Below are 17,531 nucleotides of genomic sequence, written 5' to 3' on the forward strand. Positions count from 1 at the left end.
CATAATTCTAACAAACATTCACACACCTCTGCTGAGATCAGGCTTCAATATCATACAAATTTACTCAAATACTCTTCTTACAAACTTTTCTTTACCGATGCCTCCAAAAGTTGCAACGGAATAGCTGCTGCTACTGTATCAGAAAACGTAATTTCCGCCACTAGATTATCTGATGGCTGCAGTATTTATACCGCAGAACTTCAAGGAATACTTGACGCACTAAATCATTGTAAAAATACAAATGAAAACCAAATACTAATATTATCAGATTCACCAAGTTCTTTACAGGCCATCAAACATGTTTACCCTACCCACATCAATCTATTTCTAATTAAAGACGCGTTGCATCAGCACCAATTTTCTGGGAAAACCATCTCATTTATGTGGGTCCCATCCCATGTAGGAATAACTGGTAATGAGTTAGCAGACAAAACAGCGTTCGAAGCGATAAACAATGTGAACATTCCGACTACAACAGGCATACCAATCTCTAACACTAAACCTTTATTCAAGAATCATGTAAACAAAATCTGGCAATAAATATGGGATCAAACAAACACAAATCTGAAAACCATTAAACCAGACGTATCTTCAAAAAATCTTCCTATGCCACCAAAAGAAAAGACCAAGTAATTATCAGCAGACTCCGGCTTGGACACACACGACTTACCCACAGCTACGTAATCTCCAAGGAACCGCCACCAATGTGCCAAAGATGCTAAATACCTCTCACAGTTAACCATGTAATAATAGAATGTCCAGAGTACACTTCAGCGAAAACGATATTCAAGATACCCAACAGCCTGAAAGAAGCACTGGTCACAAAATTCAATGAAGTTTTATCTTTTGTAAACCATTGTAAACTGTATAACAAATTATGATTCATTTTTTTCTTCTTTGTAAACTGTAAATAATTTCCATATCTTTGTCATTCTTATATTCTAAAAATGTATCTTTTGCTCTATCTATTTTGTATTATAAATGTACCGCTAATAACCCGAGTGGTTGATGCGGATAAATAAAAATAAAAAAAAAGACAGTTATCATAGAGGGATTTTTCTTTTCAAAAACAAGTGATAAACATACATTAGAAATTTTTTGTAACGTACAGATGAAGAAACTAAATTGAGTAGTGGGCCTAGCGGCAAAAACAAGGTCTTTAATCCGTCCCCATATAAAAGTCTAAAATAGTTAAATCTGTTGCTATTCAATCTATTCTTGAAAGAGTAAATGCTTTCATCGAAAATGGTAGGCAAAAATTTTAACATTTAGGCAATCACTAAGACTAAGTAAGTAGTTGCTTTTATTTCTTTGTTATATTTTATAGTGTTTTTTGTCTTATTGTTGTTTTAATTAATTATAATATACGTTTATATCTGGAAAATGTTTATTTGTTTTTTCCATAGCACACTACTTTTCCTTAACCTCGTTTACCGGTGACAGTAACAGTTATGTTTAAAATTTACACATTTCTTAAGATATCTCGAGATAGAAAAAAGGTATCGAGATGCGGTTTTCGGTATTATGTTGCTAATTAAGTCTAATTTTGTAATATTGGATTAAAAATGCATACTTGTATTTAATATTTTCCAAAAAAAACTAGATTTCTGAAAATAATTAAATGACGCCTCCTAGCTTGAATATTACTTATTAGGCTGAAGAAAAAGAGCTGTTTTCAATAAGACCAAGTATGCAAAAAACCATTAGGCAGAACCGGACTTACAGCCATTTTTTCATAAGAAGGTTCCCACTCACCCCCACCTCTTATTTGCAAAGGTAGACTTAATCTTGTAGAATCAAATATGCGTATAATTTTATGGAGAATGATGATTGGATTTCCAGTGCCCTTTTATTAGGTAAATTTTGTAAAATTTGGATTCTTTAATTTTTGATATTCAATTACGCCCTTTAGCGGTGGACCTACAATTATGAAAATAGTTTTTTCCCGAGGCAACTTTTGTTATAAATATTTTTTTCTCAAAGCTGTACTATAAACGGTTCCTGAGATATTGCCGAGAGCCATTCTTATTGGGACACCCGGTACACCCAGCATTCAGTATATTGTTGATGTTGAGTGTATTTGGAACGATATTGATGTCAGAATTTACTTATTTCTGTCAGTTTCTTATGAAGTTCTAAATATTTAAGTAAATTTACGATATGATGCATCAACAAAGTTGTTTACAATTTAGCCAATTAAAACAACAGGATATTCTTTGTTTATATTCGGCTATTCGTAATTAAATAGTCACAAATGGTAATGTAATATAATTAATAGTTAGGCAACTACCCAACCATGCGATAAATACCTACCATGAATATAATACAATAATAATATGTAACTTCTTAGCCATTACAGCAAAAATTATCTGACTCCACAAATGTTAAATTTGTTAATCGTGGTAAGTGGTACCTACCAAAATTATTGTTAATTTAATATGATGAACGTTTTCTCAAAACTTCCATCAGGTTCGTTCAGTTGAAGTTTATAATCTGATTATTTTAATAAGCAGTGTTGTTGAAATATTTATTATTGTCTTCCTATTCATATTAAATTGTGTTTTTTGTTTACGATATTATTTAACCTTTTATATCTATGCTTTACATTTAATTCCTAGTAGGCACGTTACTTAGATTTTTTTATTGATTTACCCAGTTTATAGGTGCAACATCTTCAGGTACCCTTTTTTGTGGTTCATTTAATTAATTAATAATAAGCAAAACTATACTACTGAAATATCCAGTACAAATAATGTATTGTCTAAGATTTTAATTAGTTAAAGCAGATTTTAGACTATATTTGCTCTGCCAAGTTCACCCAGTAACTGCGCTTGGAGTGACTGTTGAGTGGATAGAATAGTAACAATCATGTTTGCCGGTCCCAAGCCGAAATAAAGGAGGAGAGTTAAGCGGAAGGCCAACAACATGCCCCTGTAAAAAAGCATCTTATACAAATTGCAAATCTGCCTTGGAATCGAACGGATACATGTGGAAAACAACAATCGCAATGAACAAGGATTGTGAATGTTGGAACGTGGAACGTTCTAAATTGGTACCAGACAAGAGCATCCATACACGCAGTAAAATAATTAGAAAAAGTAGGAATGAACATTACGGCAATAAAAAAACTAAGGTAACTGGATACTGGAAACAGAAAAGTAGACAAGGTGGTCATGTTCTACAGTGCAAACCAGACAGGAAAACACGAATTCGGCACAGGCTTAGAAGAATATTTAAACAGAAAAATTTGACAACAAACCTAACCGAAGACCGACAATAGAATAACACAGCCTCCACAATATCTCACACGATAATGGGCAAATGCTAGTAGAGCTAGCATCGGCTGACAATATTGGCTTGTAAAGTCTACTATGTTCCAACATAAACCCATTAATAAACAGACTTGGTCCCTAATGACAACTCCACACTTAACTAAAATTATCACATAATTGTTGATGATAGACATGTAAGTAATGTTCTGAATGGAAGATGCAGACCATTACGTAGTGAGAGCTAAAATCAGGTTGATAAAATTATCACAGAAACTTAAAATGAATAAAACATTGGGACAGTGGAACATCAAGAAAATGCAAAATGAAGAAATCCGAGAAAATTACGTACAGGAACTAAAACAACATCTAAATAGAGAAAATGGCATTAATTATAGGAAAAAGCAGGACGAGAACAATGAAATGGTTTCATAAAGAATGCCAAATAAAACTACAAGAGAGGCAAAAAGCAAAATATTATGTTTCAACAAGAAACAACAGAACGTAGAGAAAACTATATATCACCACGACCAAAAAAGAAGAATAATTAGAAGGAAAAAAAGCAAATGTGATCATCAATATGAAAAAATGAAAAGCAATACAAAACACTCACATAGTCGAGCATTTTTTACAAATTGATGTCAAATAAAAATAGAGACTTCAGAACTAACTGCGTATCTGCGCTCATGAAACCAATTAGGAACTAATAATAAACGAAGAGGAGCTGCTCCAAACATGTCAAGAGCATTTCAAAAATTTGCTAAACATACATCGAGAGGAAAAATATGGAGAGGATAATATATACCTTGGGGGACCTACTATATAATAGACGACCCAAAAATACATGAAACATTACAAGCGACTAACAAATTTAAAAATGGGAAAAACGTACTACACTCACAGACAAAAATATTGCATATTTTATTTTTGAAGTATATCTTTTTCCTTTTAAAAAAATTTGTACTTTTTATTGCTAAATAAGTTGAGCTGAACTAGCCTACGTATATTTATTGTCAAGTAACTTGCATATTGCAGAGTTACAACTAATTTGTAGAGAAATTAATGAAATAGTCTGATTTTGATTATAACATTTAATTAGAAAAAGAAACAATAACGACAATATAACAATTTTTTACGGCAACATTGTAACAATTTAGTACCTAGTATTTCCTCCTCTAGCTCTAATGATGGCCTGCATCCTTCTAGGCATGCTCCGCAGAATGTCTTGGATGGTTTCTTGCGGAAGTCGATTCCATTCTTCCTGTGCAGCAATTCTTAATTCTGCAATTGAGTTTGGAGCTGGATTTCTTGCTCGTATACGTCTTTTTAGGATGTCCCATATATGTTCTATGGGATTTGCATCAGGGCTAATTGGTGGCCAGTCTAGAGCCTCAACTCCAACATCCTCAAGATATTGTATGACTGTTCCTGCGGTATGTGCACGGGCATTATCATGCATTAGCACAAAGTTCTCATACCCAATAAAGCCGGCATAAGGAAAAACATGTTCTTCAAGGATGTTCCGTATGTACCAGTCAGCATTCATTCGAATATTCACCTCAATAAGCTCCGTGCGACCCTCCCAACTAATGCCACCCCATAGCATTATGGAACCGCCACCAAAATTAACATGTTGTACAAGATTACATTCTGCGAAACGTTCCCCAGACCTTCTGTATACTCGATCACGTCCATCTGGCTTCCATAATTGTATCCTCGTTTCATCTGTGAAAAGAACTCTTCTCCATTGATGTTCGTTCCAGTTAACGTGGGCTCTTGCAAAGTGCAACCTTTGAGTTTTATGCCGTGGTAGAAGAAGTGGAACTCTGGCAGGCCGTTTTGGATTCAAACCAACCTCTTTAAGTCTTCGAGTCACAGTTTTGGCACTTACATTAACTTGTCTTGTGATCAGTAACTCATTTTTGAGATAAGAAGCTGTAAGTGTACGATTTCGCAAAGATTTAAGTCTTAAATATTGGTCATCTCTTGGAGTTGTACATCTTTTTCGTCCTTGACCAGGTCGCCTTTTGTATTCCCCAGTCTCATTGTATCGCTTTACTATACGAGAAACAGTCGACTGATGGATATTCGCTATCCACGCAATATCTTCTTGTGTGTAACCCTCATTTCTTAAAGTAACAATTCTAGCACACACTACCTCACTTAAATGTGCCATATCGGCACGAAAACTGCAGAATCGAAAAATAAAACTCTCCAACTGACATATTCTAACTGACAATTCAACAAAACAAGAATTGTCAAGTCGCCAAAGCACACTTTCCATACTATGCAATGTTTATTAATTTGTTACATTATTGCACATTCAGTTATAAAGACTATATTTAACCATTTATTTATCTCTAATAAATTAAAATACATCAAATAAATAAATAAATAAAATAAATAGATAAATAAATAAATAAATAAAATACTTAACATTTCAAAGATAAAAAATAAACAAATAATAACGATTGAAGATAAAATATGCAATATTTTTGTCCATGAGTATATTTGGGAATATTTTATCTACACCAATAAAGAACAGGGGCTCGACTTAAATTACGCCTATTAAATGGCACGCAGCGCAGGGTTTTAGTTTTGGAATAAGGCATCATCTTGTCGACTTAGTTCTGGAATGCGCACGGAACGGCTCAGAACTCACAGGCGCTTCTTACGGTTAACGTTGTTTAAAGTGTTTTTATGTGTTTATTTTATACCTTTGTGTAAATAATACAGCTATTTAAATGAAAATTAAATAAAAAAAAGAATGCGTGTGTACTTTGTACGCACGTAAGAAGATATTCTTCTATTATATAATAGGTAATTTAAACGAAGTAAATATACTTAAAAGGTTATTTGTATTTTATTTAAAAATCAAACTAACTTTCTTATCTACCACTTTCAAAAAATTTTTATTAAAACAACCAAAAATAAAAAAAAAATATGAATCGCCCAGGAATTGAACCCGCAACCTTCCAATCTCAGTGCTAACGTATTTCCCACTACTCCAGCGAGGCCCTAGAAATTGACATGTAAGTTTCGGATATAATTACACAACACGGCGACATATAGTGTAAAAATGTTATGCTTACATAATATTTTATTATTTTACTACAGGGAAATACAAATCCAAAAACACAAGAATTATAATGAATAATACGTTTCCTAAAAACACTAATATATTCTTTTAATGACTTATTTGCACGGTTACAGATACATACATACCTATCTTGAAAGATTAGCAATGAACTACATACTGTCAGAACTACATACTGTCAGTGTGCGCAGGCGCGCGGATCTATGTACAGTTTTACCCTCAATCGATTCGCCGCTAAAGAAGAATATCTTCAATAATATCTTTGAAAATGTCTCAGTCTAATAGAAGCAGAAAGATATTAGATTTGTTGTTGGAAAATGCATCACAACAAACAGGTTATTACAACATAACTTTTGCCACATTTGGCCCTAGGCAATAACGTAGTCTTTCGTTCTGCGTTTAAATTTTTCAAAAATACATATTAGTTATTTCAGGATTCAAAAAAAATATTTAAAACACATTGAAAATTTTGACACGCGACATTTTGCGCCTTTATTCCCCTTAAATAATAAAAATAAAAATAATAAAAGTTGTATTATACTTTGTATAGGAAACTAAGGACTCTAATGTCATCATCATCATCATTTGGCTCTACAACTCAATGTGAGTCTTGGCCGCGTTTACTATTTCCCTCCATTGTTGTCGGGCCTGAGCAGCTATTTCCCATTGCTGTACTCCCATTTTGCGTAGATCACTGGCTACTGCGTCCTTCCATCTCTTTCTTGGGAGACCAACTGACCTTTTTCCATCGGGCCTTTCCCAGAATGTGGCGTTTAGAAGTCTTTCGTCACTTGATCTTAGCACGTGACCCGCCCATCGTATTCTGTTTGCTTTAATGTAGGGTACTATGTTTTCATCTCCATATATTGTCTGGAGTTCATCATTGTGTCTTCTTCTCCATTCTCCTGTTGTCTCTTCTCTGCAAGGCCCATAGAGAGTCCGCAGTATCTTTCTTTCAAGTACCAGTAATTTTGTTGTTTCCCGCTGATTCAGAGTCCATGTTTCGCTTCCATACGTTATTGTGGGACGGATTATTGTCTTATATACTCTTATTTTTGTTGGTCTTGAGAGTATTTTTGATTTAAGTAGGGTTATTAATGAGTAATATGCCCTGTTTCCTGCAATGATCCCGGCTGTCACGTCCTTTTCGAATTTATTTTCAGATGTTATGATCGCTCCCAGGTACTTAAATTCTTTGACGACTTTAAAATTTTATTCATTAATTGTTACGTTTTTTCTAACCCTTGGTCTTGGGTTCTTTGTAACCACCATGTACTTGGTCTTGTCCTCGTTGATCTTAAGACCAACTTCCTTGGCTCCGTTCTCGAATAGGGTGAAAACTTCTTTTGCATCTCTGATGGATTGTGCAATTGTGTCCACGTCATCCGCAAAGGCTAATAGTATTTTTGATCCTTGGGCGGCAAATCCGTTTGTCAGTTGTGGCTGAGCTTTCCTTACTGCATGTTCCAGTGCGAAGTTAAACAGCAGGGGGGCGAGAAGATCTCCTTGTCTAAGTCCGGTGTCAATGACGAATTCCTCCGACGTGGTGCTGCCAATTCTGATTCGTGCGGAAGCGTTCTCAGTGCTCAACTTTGCTAATCGTACCAGTTTTCCAGGTACTCCCATTTCTACCATAGTCTCCCACAATGCTTCTCTGCTAATAGAATCGTAAGCTTGTTTGAAGTCCACGAAGATTTGGTGTACGTCGCGGTTCAATTCCCAGTTTTTTGCAACACCTGGCGTAGGACGAAGATATGGTCTATGGTCGACCTTCCCGGTCTGAATCCGCTTTGGTAGTCGCCTATTATTTCCTCTGCGTATGGAGTTACTCTTCTAAACAGTATTATGGATATAATCTTGTATGTTGTATTAATTAACGATATTCCTCTATAGTTCCGACATATTTGTTTGTCTCCCTTCTTGTGAATAGGTATTATATGGCTTTCATGGCAGTGTTTCGGTATTTCTTCTCTTTCCCAGACTTCTCTTATAAGATGATATATCTCAAGATGTAGTTTTTCTCCCCCTTTTTTTAGTAGTTCCGCCTGTATGCCGTCTAGGCCTGGGGCTTTATGGTTTTTTAGGGACGAAACTGCGGACTTTACTTCAGCTAGTGTGGGCCCTGATATTTCAGGTTCGGCTAACTGGTACTGTCTTTGTTGCATTGTCGTTGTGGAGTTTTCTGTATTTAAGAGTTGCTCAAACTACTTTCTCCATTGGCGACGTATCTCTTCGTCGTTTGTGAGCAATTGTCCTGCATCGTCTTTTATAAATCTTGGGCTGTTGATCGTGTTGCCCGTCATTGTTTTTAGGTCCCTATAAAACTGTCTAAACTGACCGGTTCTATGTTCCTCCTTGAGTTGCTGTATTCGTGCTTCTAGGTACTGTTTCTTTTTTCTTCTCAAAAGTCTTCTCGTTTGAGTCCTTACTTTGTTGTAGTCTTCCCTGTTCTCTTCTGTAGGTCGTCTTAGTAACTCCAGCCTCTTGATTGCTTTCTGCTGTAAGCTTTGTTCGCACTCCTGGTCAAACCACTGGTTTTTTTTCTTGTTATTCCTTTGTTTCTCTATAGTTTCCGCTGCGGCGCTTTCTATGGCGTTTGTTATATTTTGCCATTTCTGGTGTATGGTCAATTCTGGTGTTGATGTTTCTTCTTCTTCCAGTGTCTGCAATTTATTTTGGATAAGCGACTAATCTTGGCGTTCATTATCAGGTAGATAGAGCCTTGAAATGTCCCATCTGTTTCCTTGTTGGCGTTGGTTTAGATGTCTCGTGTTTAACCTTGTTCTCATTTTTATTAGTCACTTTCTGCTCCCCTCAAACTGTGTGCGCCGATAATATTGCTAGAGTGTCTTCCGTCGATGAGCACGTGGTCTATCTGGTTTCGTGTGGACCAGTGTAATTATTAGCTATAATGTTAAAGTGTTTGGTTTATTTCTTTTCAGGCACTTTTTCAAGTAGTATTTTTTTTGTAGGAGAACAAATACCAACTGTTAGTAAATCTAAAAGTATTGAAGATGGTAACTAGATGTACATACATATAACTATTTTAATGTTCCTTCTTTGTCACACTTCATCTACACATATCTACATTACACTTTTTATAGCTGCTTAAGTATGTGTTCTTATTTCCACTATTGTTAATATGTTTTCTAAAACCCTGTCCCCATCTTCTTGATATCGTCCTATTAGAGGTAATTATCACGAAGTGCACTTTTTTGAGATTTTGACATTTTCATCAATTTTATCTTTCAAACACTACATTATAATAGTGTATTATTTATGTGGATTTAATTATCTGTTCGGCGATTGATTAAAGAAATGAGTTTAAATTTCTTTGTAATAGATAGCTGTTACATACCTAATCTATTTTGCGATTAAGCAGACCGATTAAGCAGGCGACTGGTGTACATATTGTATTGCTTAAACGGGCACCACATTCTCGGCGAAGTACTTCGCCAAAGTTGATCGAAGTCCGAAGTGCCTCTCTACACACTCGTTCTACTTCTCGAGGAACACATTCAAGCGGTGCGATACCGACAAAGATCCCTTTGACTCCGACGCGCTAAACCGACAGATTTTGGAAGTAGAACGAAGTTAGACCAAGTTACACAAGGTGACCTTCTACACTCTCGTACTTGTTGAACCTCGATCGACTTCGGCGAGAGTGTGGACGGCGTTTTATATTTTTGTGCGTTATCTGTTCGGCGATTGATTACAGAAATGAGTTTAAAATAAATTTCTTTGTATGTAACAGATAGCTTACGTAAAGGGTTTCATAGTCTACTTTGCGATTAAGTAGGCGACTTTTGTGGCTGTCATGTGCCGAAAGTATTTTATTACATATTAATTTATTTTCGAAGAAGGAAACATTGTTCATTTTTTAAATAGTAGACAGTTATTTTTGATAGTTCCTTAGAAGTCAGCAAAATTTTATATACCTTTGTCTAATATTTAAGTATAAAAATGAATCCCAAGGTAACGATACTTTATGGAGACGAATTCACTTCTAAAAATCCACTAATTGTGTTCATGGAAAAACTCATTAAGTACCTACAAAAATTGGCTTAAAATATCTGGTTTTATTAGTTGCATTTAAAAAATCCTAATATTCAAGTCAGGTGAATTTAAAAAACAATTTGTTCCTGTAAGGGGAATGGCTCAACATATCGCCTGTCAAAATTTTCAATGTGTTTTAAATGTAGGTATTCATGTTTTTCGAATCCTGTGAAAACTATTATATATTTTTGAAAAATTTAAACGCAAAAATTGCAGCAAAAATGGTACCATAACGGTAAAAGTGGCTTTTTGAACTTTTCCAAACTTTTAAAAGGGCCAATTCAACTAAGACATTTTGATATAAATGGAAGCAAATTTGTGTGGCGCGATGTTAAATTGTTTTCATATGGCACTGATGAAGGCATTGTTAAGTAAAAAACATCCCTAAAAAAAGAAGAGCCATTTAAGTGCATTTCATTTTGCCAAAGGGAAAAATCGAAGGTTCCATTGCAACCCGAAAGGTGCAACACTGGACCCTTGAGCTCTTCAGCATAAACAGAGAGAAGAAGAAAGATTTACTAAGTATTTTGAATTTAATAGATTCAGAATGCCATGCATTTTATGAAAATTTACCAGACGAAAACAATGTTAGTGATGCAGATTATGTTTGTGATTCGGACGATATGTTTAAATAATATCCTAAACAAAATTTCCAAATAAATAATTAAAAAAAACTCTCTTTTATTTACCCACTGACAATACAAAGGGGCTTAAGTATGGATAACAATAATGTGTTATCTGCTTTATAATTTGGAAAAGAGACATATGTCACAAATATCACAAAAGAAGATTAATTAATAAATCATCCTTACTCTGGTTAGAAAGGCTTATATATATATATATATATATATATATATATATATATATATATATATATATATATATATATATATATATATATATATATATATATACATATATATATATACAATTATGTATATTGTTATTTTGAAATATTTAGTTCGCGCATAGCTTATATATTTACTCTTTTGCTAATATTGGCAAATCCTAAAAATGACTAACTAACTAGGTGACTTATGCCCCTTTTTCTTTGAACCACAGCATTAATAAGTCAGTAATATTGAATACGATTGCACAAAAAATAGGATATGTACCTCGTATTAAAAACACGTGTCCAAACTTGGTTCATTTATTAGCTTTTATATCATTATTAATTTTATTAAATATATGTTTTGCTTTATTTATAAACCGATTTCAGAATTTATTTTAGGAATTTCGGAAGTAATCTGGTATCAAGGTAATTAAAGCAATGATGTGGTAGCTGTTCGTGTTTGCAAATAGGATTTATTGTTTCCAATTAACATAAATATAATATTTTATTATGTATTTCCATTTACCATGTGTTTAAAATGATTAATTCCTCTAACTAGTTCCATATAATTTAAAACTGCCAATTTAGTACAGCAAAATTTTATCTATCTTCCTACCATTTTATTATTTTTATCCCGGTTATTTATAGCATTCTTCGCCTTCCGGTTCCCAGTTTCCAGCTTCGTCGGTCGTTCCATTCGCCAGGGTGAAGATTCCTTTCCTACATTGCCTTCTGAATGCCGCCTAGCCAGGATTGTTTCGGCCTTCCTCTCTTCCTCCTTTCCCTTGGAGTCCATTTTAGAATTTGTTTTGGCAGTCTGTTGTCGTCCATTCGTTCTACATGACCATACCAGATCAGTTGTCTATGATGAAGCCATTTCGTCTATTGAAAGTCTATGATGGTTGACTTGACTCCCATTATATTTCTGATTTGGTCATTTTGTATTCTTTTAAGCCTTGATTTTCTAGCCGATCTTCTCCAGAAGTCCATTTTCCATTCAAGTAGGCGTCGTTCCAGGGATTTATTAAGTTGCCATGTTTCGCATCCATAGAGCACTATACTTTTAAAGATGGAGTTAAAGATGAGATATTTTCTTAAATATTAGATATTTCTAATTCAATTATTCTTTTGGCCATAGCATCGGGTTTAGGCATCCAATCACCCTTTTTCCTTTCACGATCCTTTGCCCTATCTCTTTTTCGGTGCGCCCACTCTTGTTGATTGTTGTTCCCAAATATACATATTCCTCATAGTTCTTGATTGTTTCTTGTTCGTTATCTAGATCTATCTTAGATCTTCTACTTCAGTCCCGATGCATAAGTATTGCGTTTTGTTTCTATTTACAGAAAGGCGAAAGGCCCCACTCTTCATATGTTTAAAATAACCGCCTCGTCATGAATTCTTAATCTTCCGTATCCGCTACTACTACGACTTGGTCATCCGCGAAATGTAGAGTATACAAGGTTGTATCATCGACAAGTTGAATTCCCATCCCTGGACAAGATCGTCTCCAGTGTTTTAGTGCTTCATTTAAATATATCTTAAATAGTATCGGGGAGAGGCAGCATCCTTGCCGTATTCCTTTTATTACTGAAAATTCTTCTGATAAGGTGTTGTTTAGTTTGATTTTTGATGTTGCTTTACTGTATAATTGTTTGACTGCGGCGATGATCGTGTTATTTAAGGAGGGTCGTTCAAGAGACTGCCACTGCTTTCTCACAGGAATCGTGTCATATGCTTTTGAGAGATCCACAAATAAAAGATGTATTTCCTGGCTTCTTGCCTTTCTTTCTTTTCATTAAGGTGGGTTTCATTATGTTGTGCTCTAAAACCTGTTTTCTGTTCAATTTCATGAGGTTCGTATTCTTGCTCAATCATTTTTTTAAAAATTTTACCAAACAGCCTGCTAAAGGTATTAGTGACATCTCTTAGACCTTTTTTGTGAATTGGAGTAGTCCATGTAATGCTTCTTCCCAACTATTCGAGATTTCTTCCCCATTCAAGTATCTTGTGAATAGCACTTTAAGATACCTTATTAGTTTTGGTGTTCCGTGTTTTAGAAGTTCTGCTGGTATGCTCTCCGGCCGGGATGCTTTGTTGTCCTTCGTGGATTTAAGTGCTTGTTGTATTTGTTCTTCTTCCATATTTACATATTTTTTTCTATATATTGTTTTCTTCAACGCCCTGTATCTTGAAAATGGATTGTGTTTTTTACAATTTTTTTTTACTAAACAAACCTCAATTATTTTTCAGTTTTTTACCTATTCTAGAGAAGATGTTATTTATTTTTTAAACAACCTGTATAAAATTATATCTAAAAACCGAAAAAAAAAGCCAAAAAACGCGGTTTTTATTTTTAAAATTACCTTTCCCCAATTTTAAAAATCTGAAAAATTCAGAGTGAAATTTTGTGCAAAAATATACGTTATATATTTTTTCCTGAGAACGACTGTATTAGTTTTTTTTTAAGTGATTTAAAATTTTAAAATCGTTTAAAAAATTCAAGTTTCGCGCCAAAAATTAAAAGAAAAATGTGACAGAACTTTTTGAAAGCTACAACTTTTTTATTTAAAGTTTTTCGCTAGCTCTCGATGCGGCTAAGAAATACAAACCTAAAAAGCCTAATTATGCTCTAGGCGGGTCACGTGACCACCTAGGGGCTAAAAATTTCAGAAAGTGCGTTTCTGTATATGTGCTAAAAAGTAACCTACCTATGTGGATTTCGAATCGAGTTGGGGGCATTTTTAGTCATCTTACCCGGCTAGGCCCTTTTCCTGCTTCGCGAAATACGACTGTAAATAAGCTTTTGACACCTTAAGAAAAACCATGCTCATTTTCGTACTGGATATTCTCGTGAACAGATTAACAAATTCTTTGCTATTTACACTGTGATTTACTCAACCTTCTTTTTGGAGCTTATACCGGGAGGAAGAAAAGAAATGCTTTTCTTATGTTAAGTTTCACAAACTATAGAGAGAAAAAGGTGGAAAGGTGGGTATTCATCAAATTCACGTTGTAGTCTCATTTTTGTGAACCTTTTATTTTTAATTTTCCTGATTAACAGAACAACGTGTGCAACTTTTTCTGATGACACTGCTGTACTAGCCTCTCACCATGATCCAATCACAGCATCCAGAACCCTTCAAAAAGACCTTAATAATATCCAAAGATGGCTTCAAAATGGAATATAAAGGCGAATGAGAGTAAATCTACCCATGTAAAATTCACCATGAAAAAACAAACATATCCTCTGAATGAAACACTACTCCGACAAACCGATACTGTCAAGTACCTAGGAATCCACCTTGATAGGAGATTAACTTGGCAAAGGTACATTTTTACAAAAAGAAGACAACTAGGAATAAAATTCCAAGAAATTTACTGTATCATCGGTCGTAAATCTCAACTTCTTCTTCTTCTTCTTATGCAATCCACTAATGGATGTTCGCGATCACGTTTGACCATTTTTCTCTATTCCTTGCAGTATGTATTAGGTCTCCTATGTTTTTTAGTCCTGTCCATTGTTTGACATTACGGAGCCATGACATTTTCTTCCTGCCCACTCCCCTTCTTCCTTCGATCTTTCCTTCAATTAAGGTTTGCAGAAACTGGTATCTTTTATTTCTAATTAGGTGCCCCAGGTACGCCGTTTTTCTCTGTTTAATTGTGCATAGCAGTTGTCGTTCTGTACCAATTCTTCTCAGGATTTTTGCGGTCCAGGGAGCTTTAAGGATTCGTCGATAGATCCACATCTCAAATGCCTCTAGCTTATTCATTGTCTTTATTTTTAAAGTCCATCCTTCCATGCCATATAGGAGCACCGACCATATATAGCATTTTGTGAATCTTAGTCTTAGGTTTAGGTCAAAGTCAGAGTTCGTAAAGACGTTTCTGAATTTCATGAATGCACTTCTGGCCCTTTCTATCCGACATTTAATTTCCATATCCGACATCCAATCTTCACATAGCCAGGTTCTCAGGTACTTAAACTTTCTTACGCGCTCTACATCTTGGTTGTTATATGCTAGACTTGCATTTTGATGACATAATTGACGGCTGATTATAAGGAACTTCGTCTTTTTTATGTTGATGCTAAGTCCCATGTTCTCGCTATGCTCTCCAATTTTATTAAGAAGGTTTTGGAGGTCTTCTATTTGGTCTGTTATTAAGACCGAGTCATCCGCATATCGTATATTATTGACCCAGGTACCATTTACTTTGATGCCGCTTTCGCATTCCTCAAGAGCTTCCTGGAAGGTACTTTCTGAATATAAATTGAACAGTAGTGGGGAGAGAATGCATCCCTGTCTTACAACTCTGAGAATTTTTTGAGCTTGCGTTGTTTCATTATCCACCTTGACGACAGCTCTTTGATTCCAGTAAAGAGCTTTTATGCAACGAATGTCTTTTTGATCTATGTCAAGTTGTTTTAGTATATGTACGAGTTTATGATGTTGTACTCGATCGAAGGCTTTTTCATAATCTATAAAGCACATCATTACATCTTTCCTTTGATCTTAGCAGTTCTGAGCTAGCACTTGGCTTGCAACTAGTGCTTCCCTGGTACCCAGGCCTTTTCGAAATCCAAATTGTGAGCAACCAATAACCTTATCGCATTTTGTGGAGATTCTATGGTGAAGAACTTTGAGGAATATTTTTAAAGAATGGCTCATCAGACTTATCAGTCGGTGGTCTTGACACTTTGTTGCGTTGTTCTTTTTTGGCAAAGGGATAAAGGTAGATACAAACCATTGGACAGGGATTTTTCCTTTTTTATAGATTTGGTTGAAAAATCTTTGGAGTATCGCAATTCCCTCTTCATCTAACAATCTGAGTAACTCAACAGGAATTTGATCAGGTCCAACTACTTTCCCGTCTTTCGAGGTATTTATTGCTCAAGTAATTTCTTCAACTGTGATCTCGGGACCAGATAGGTTGTTAACTATCACTTGTTCCTGAACGACTTCTATCTCAGGCCTCTCGTCTGCAAAGAGATTTTTGATGTATTTTTTCCATATGAGTTTCCTCTCTCTATCATCTTGTGCCATTTTTCCTTGTTTATTTTCTAAGTTAGAAAACTTCTTTTTTCTGTATATTCCAGCTACCTCCTTTAGTTTCTTATGTAGGTTGTGGTCATCATATTGTTTTTGTAACTGTTCGTTCCCTTTCCTCACACTGTTTATTTTGCCACTTATTTTTTGCCGTTCTTATCTCTCTTCTTAAGCATTGTTGTTGTTCTCTATATTTATCTCGGTTCCCTTGGTTTTTATGTTTTCTTCTTTCATCGAAAATTACAAGGATTTCGTTAGTCATCCAACTTTCCTTTTGTATTTTTTGTTTATAACCTAATTCGTTTTTAACTGTATCCGTCATTGTTTCCTCTATGGCTCTCCATGTGTTATCCAAATTAAGTTCCCTTTCTAGTTCTACTTTTGTATTCTTTGTTAGTTCTTTGTTTAATTTCATACTTAATTCTCTTCTGGTATTCTTATCTTTAAGTTTAGCATAGTCTATTTTTGGTTCTGGTTTGCTTCTCCTCATATTAGTGATTTTTATTTTTATTTCTGCTTAGAGAAGGACATGGTCTGATGGGACATCGGCGCCAGGGTATGTACAAGTTCTAGTTATTGATGATCCAAATCTTTTGTTAACCATTATGTAATCAATCTGGTTTCGAACTATACTCTCGGGCGGTCCGCTGGGGCTTTCCATGTATATAAGCGTCTAGGTGGTAGCTTGAATCAGGTATTAGATATTCTCATATCTTCCTCTTGGCAAAATTGATATAGTCGTTTGCCTCGGTCATTTCTCTCTCCCAGGCCGTACGGGCCTATTAAATCGTCGTCTCTACCTCTCCCTATCTTGGCATTAAAGTCGCCCATTATGCGGTTTACTTCATGTCTCTTAACGTTACTAAGCAGTTGTTTAAGTTCTGCGTAGAACGTTTCTATATCTTCTTCTGTTGAGTCCGATATTAAGGCATAAACCTGAATCATGTTGATATTGACTGGACTGGCTTTCACTTTGAGTAAGGCCATACGGTCTGAGAGTGGAAAGAACTGTATTACCGATGCAGATAATTTACTCGTGATTATTATACCTACTCCCTTTCTGTGGTTTTTATCCTGGTTTCCAGAATAGTACATAACTGCCCCTTCGACAGCACACCTTCCTACATCTGGCCACCATGTTTCTGCTATCCCCAAGACATCTATCTTCAATCTCTTTACTTCTTGGATTACGTTAGTCAGCTTCCAAGCTTCATACAAACTTTGCA

General features: G+C 35.2%; 1 protein-coding gene across 4 annotated transcripts in view; it reads right to left on the reverse strand.

Annotated features, from left to right (window-relative positions):
• The window catches only part of LOC114328607 (neuronal acetylcholine receptor subunit alpha-7), a 1,048,703-nt gene that overhangs the window by 602,913 nt on the left and 428,259 nt on the right, over positions 1-17,531 (reverse strand). The gene's annotated exons all lie outside the window — the stretch shown is intronic.

This window comes from Diabrotica virgifera, chromosome 10, assembly GCF_917563875.1.
Source record: "Diabrotica virgifera virgifera chromosome 10, PGI_DIABVI_V3a".
Lineage (NCBI taxonomy): Eukaryota > Metazoa > Arthropoda > Insecta > Coleoptera > Chrysomelidae > Diabrotica > Diabrotica virgifera.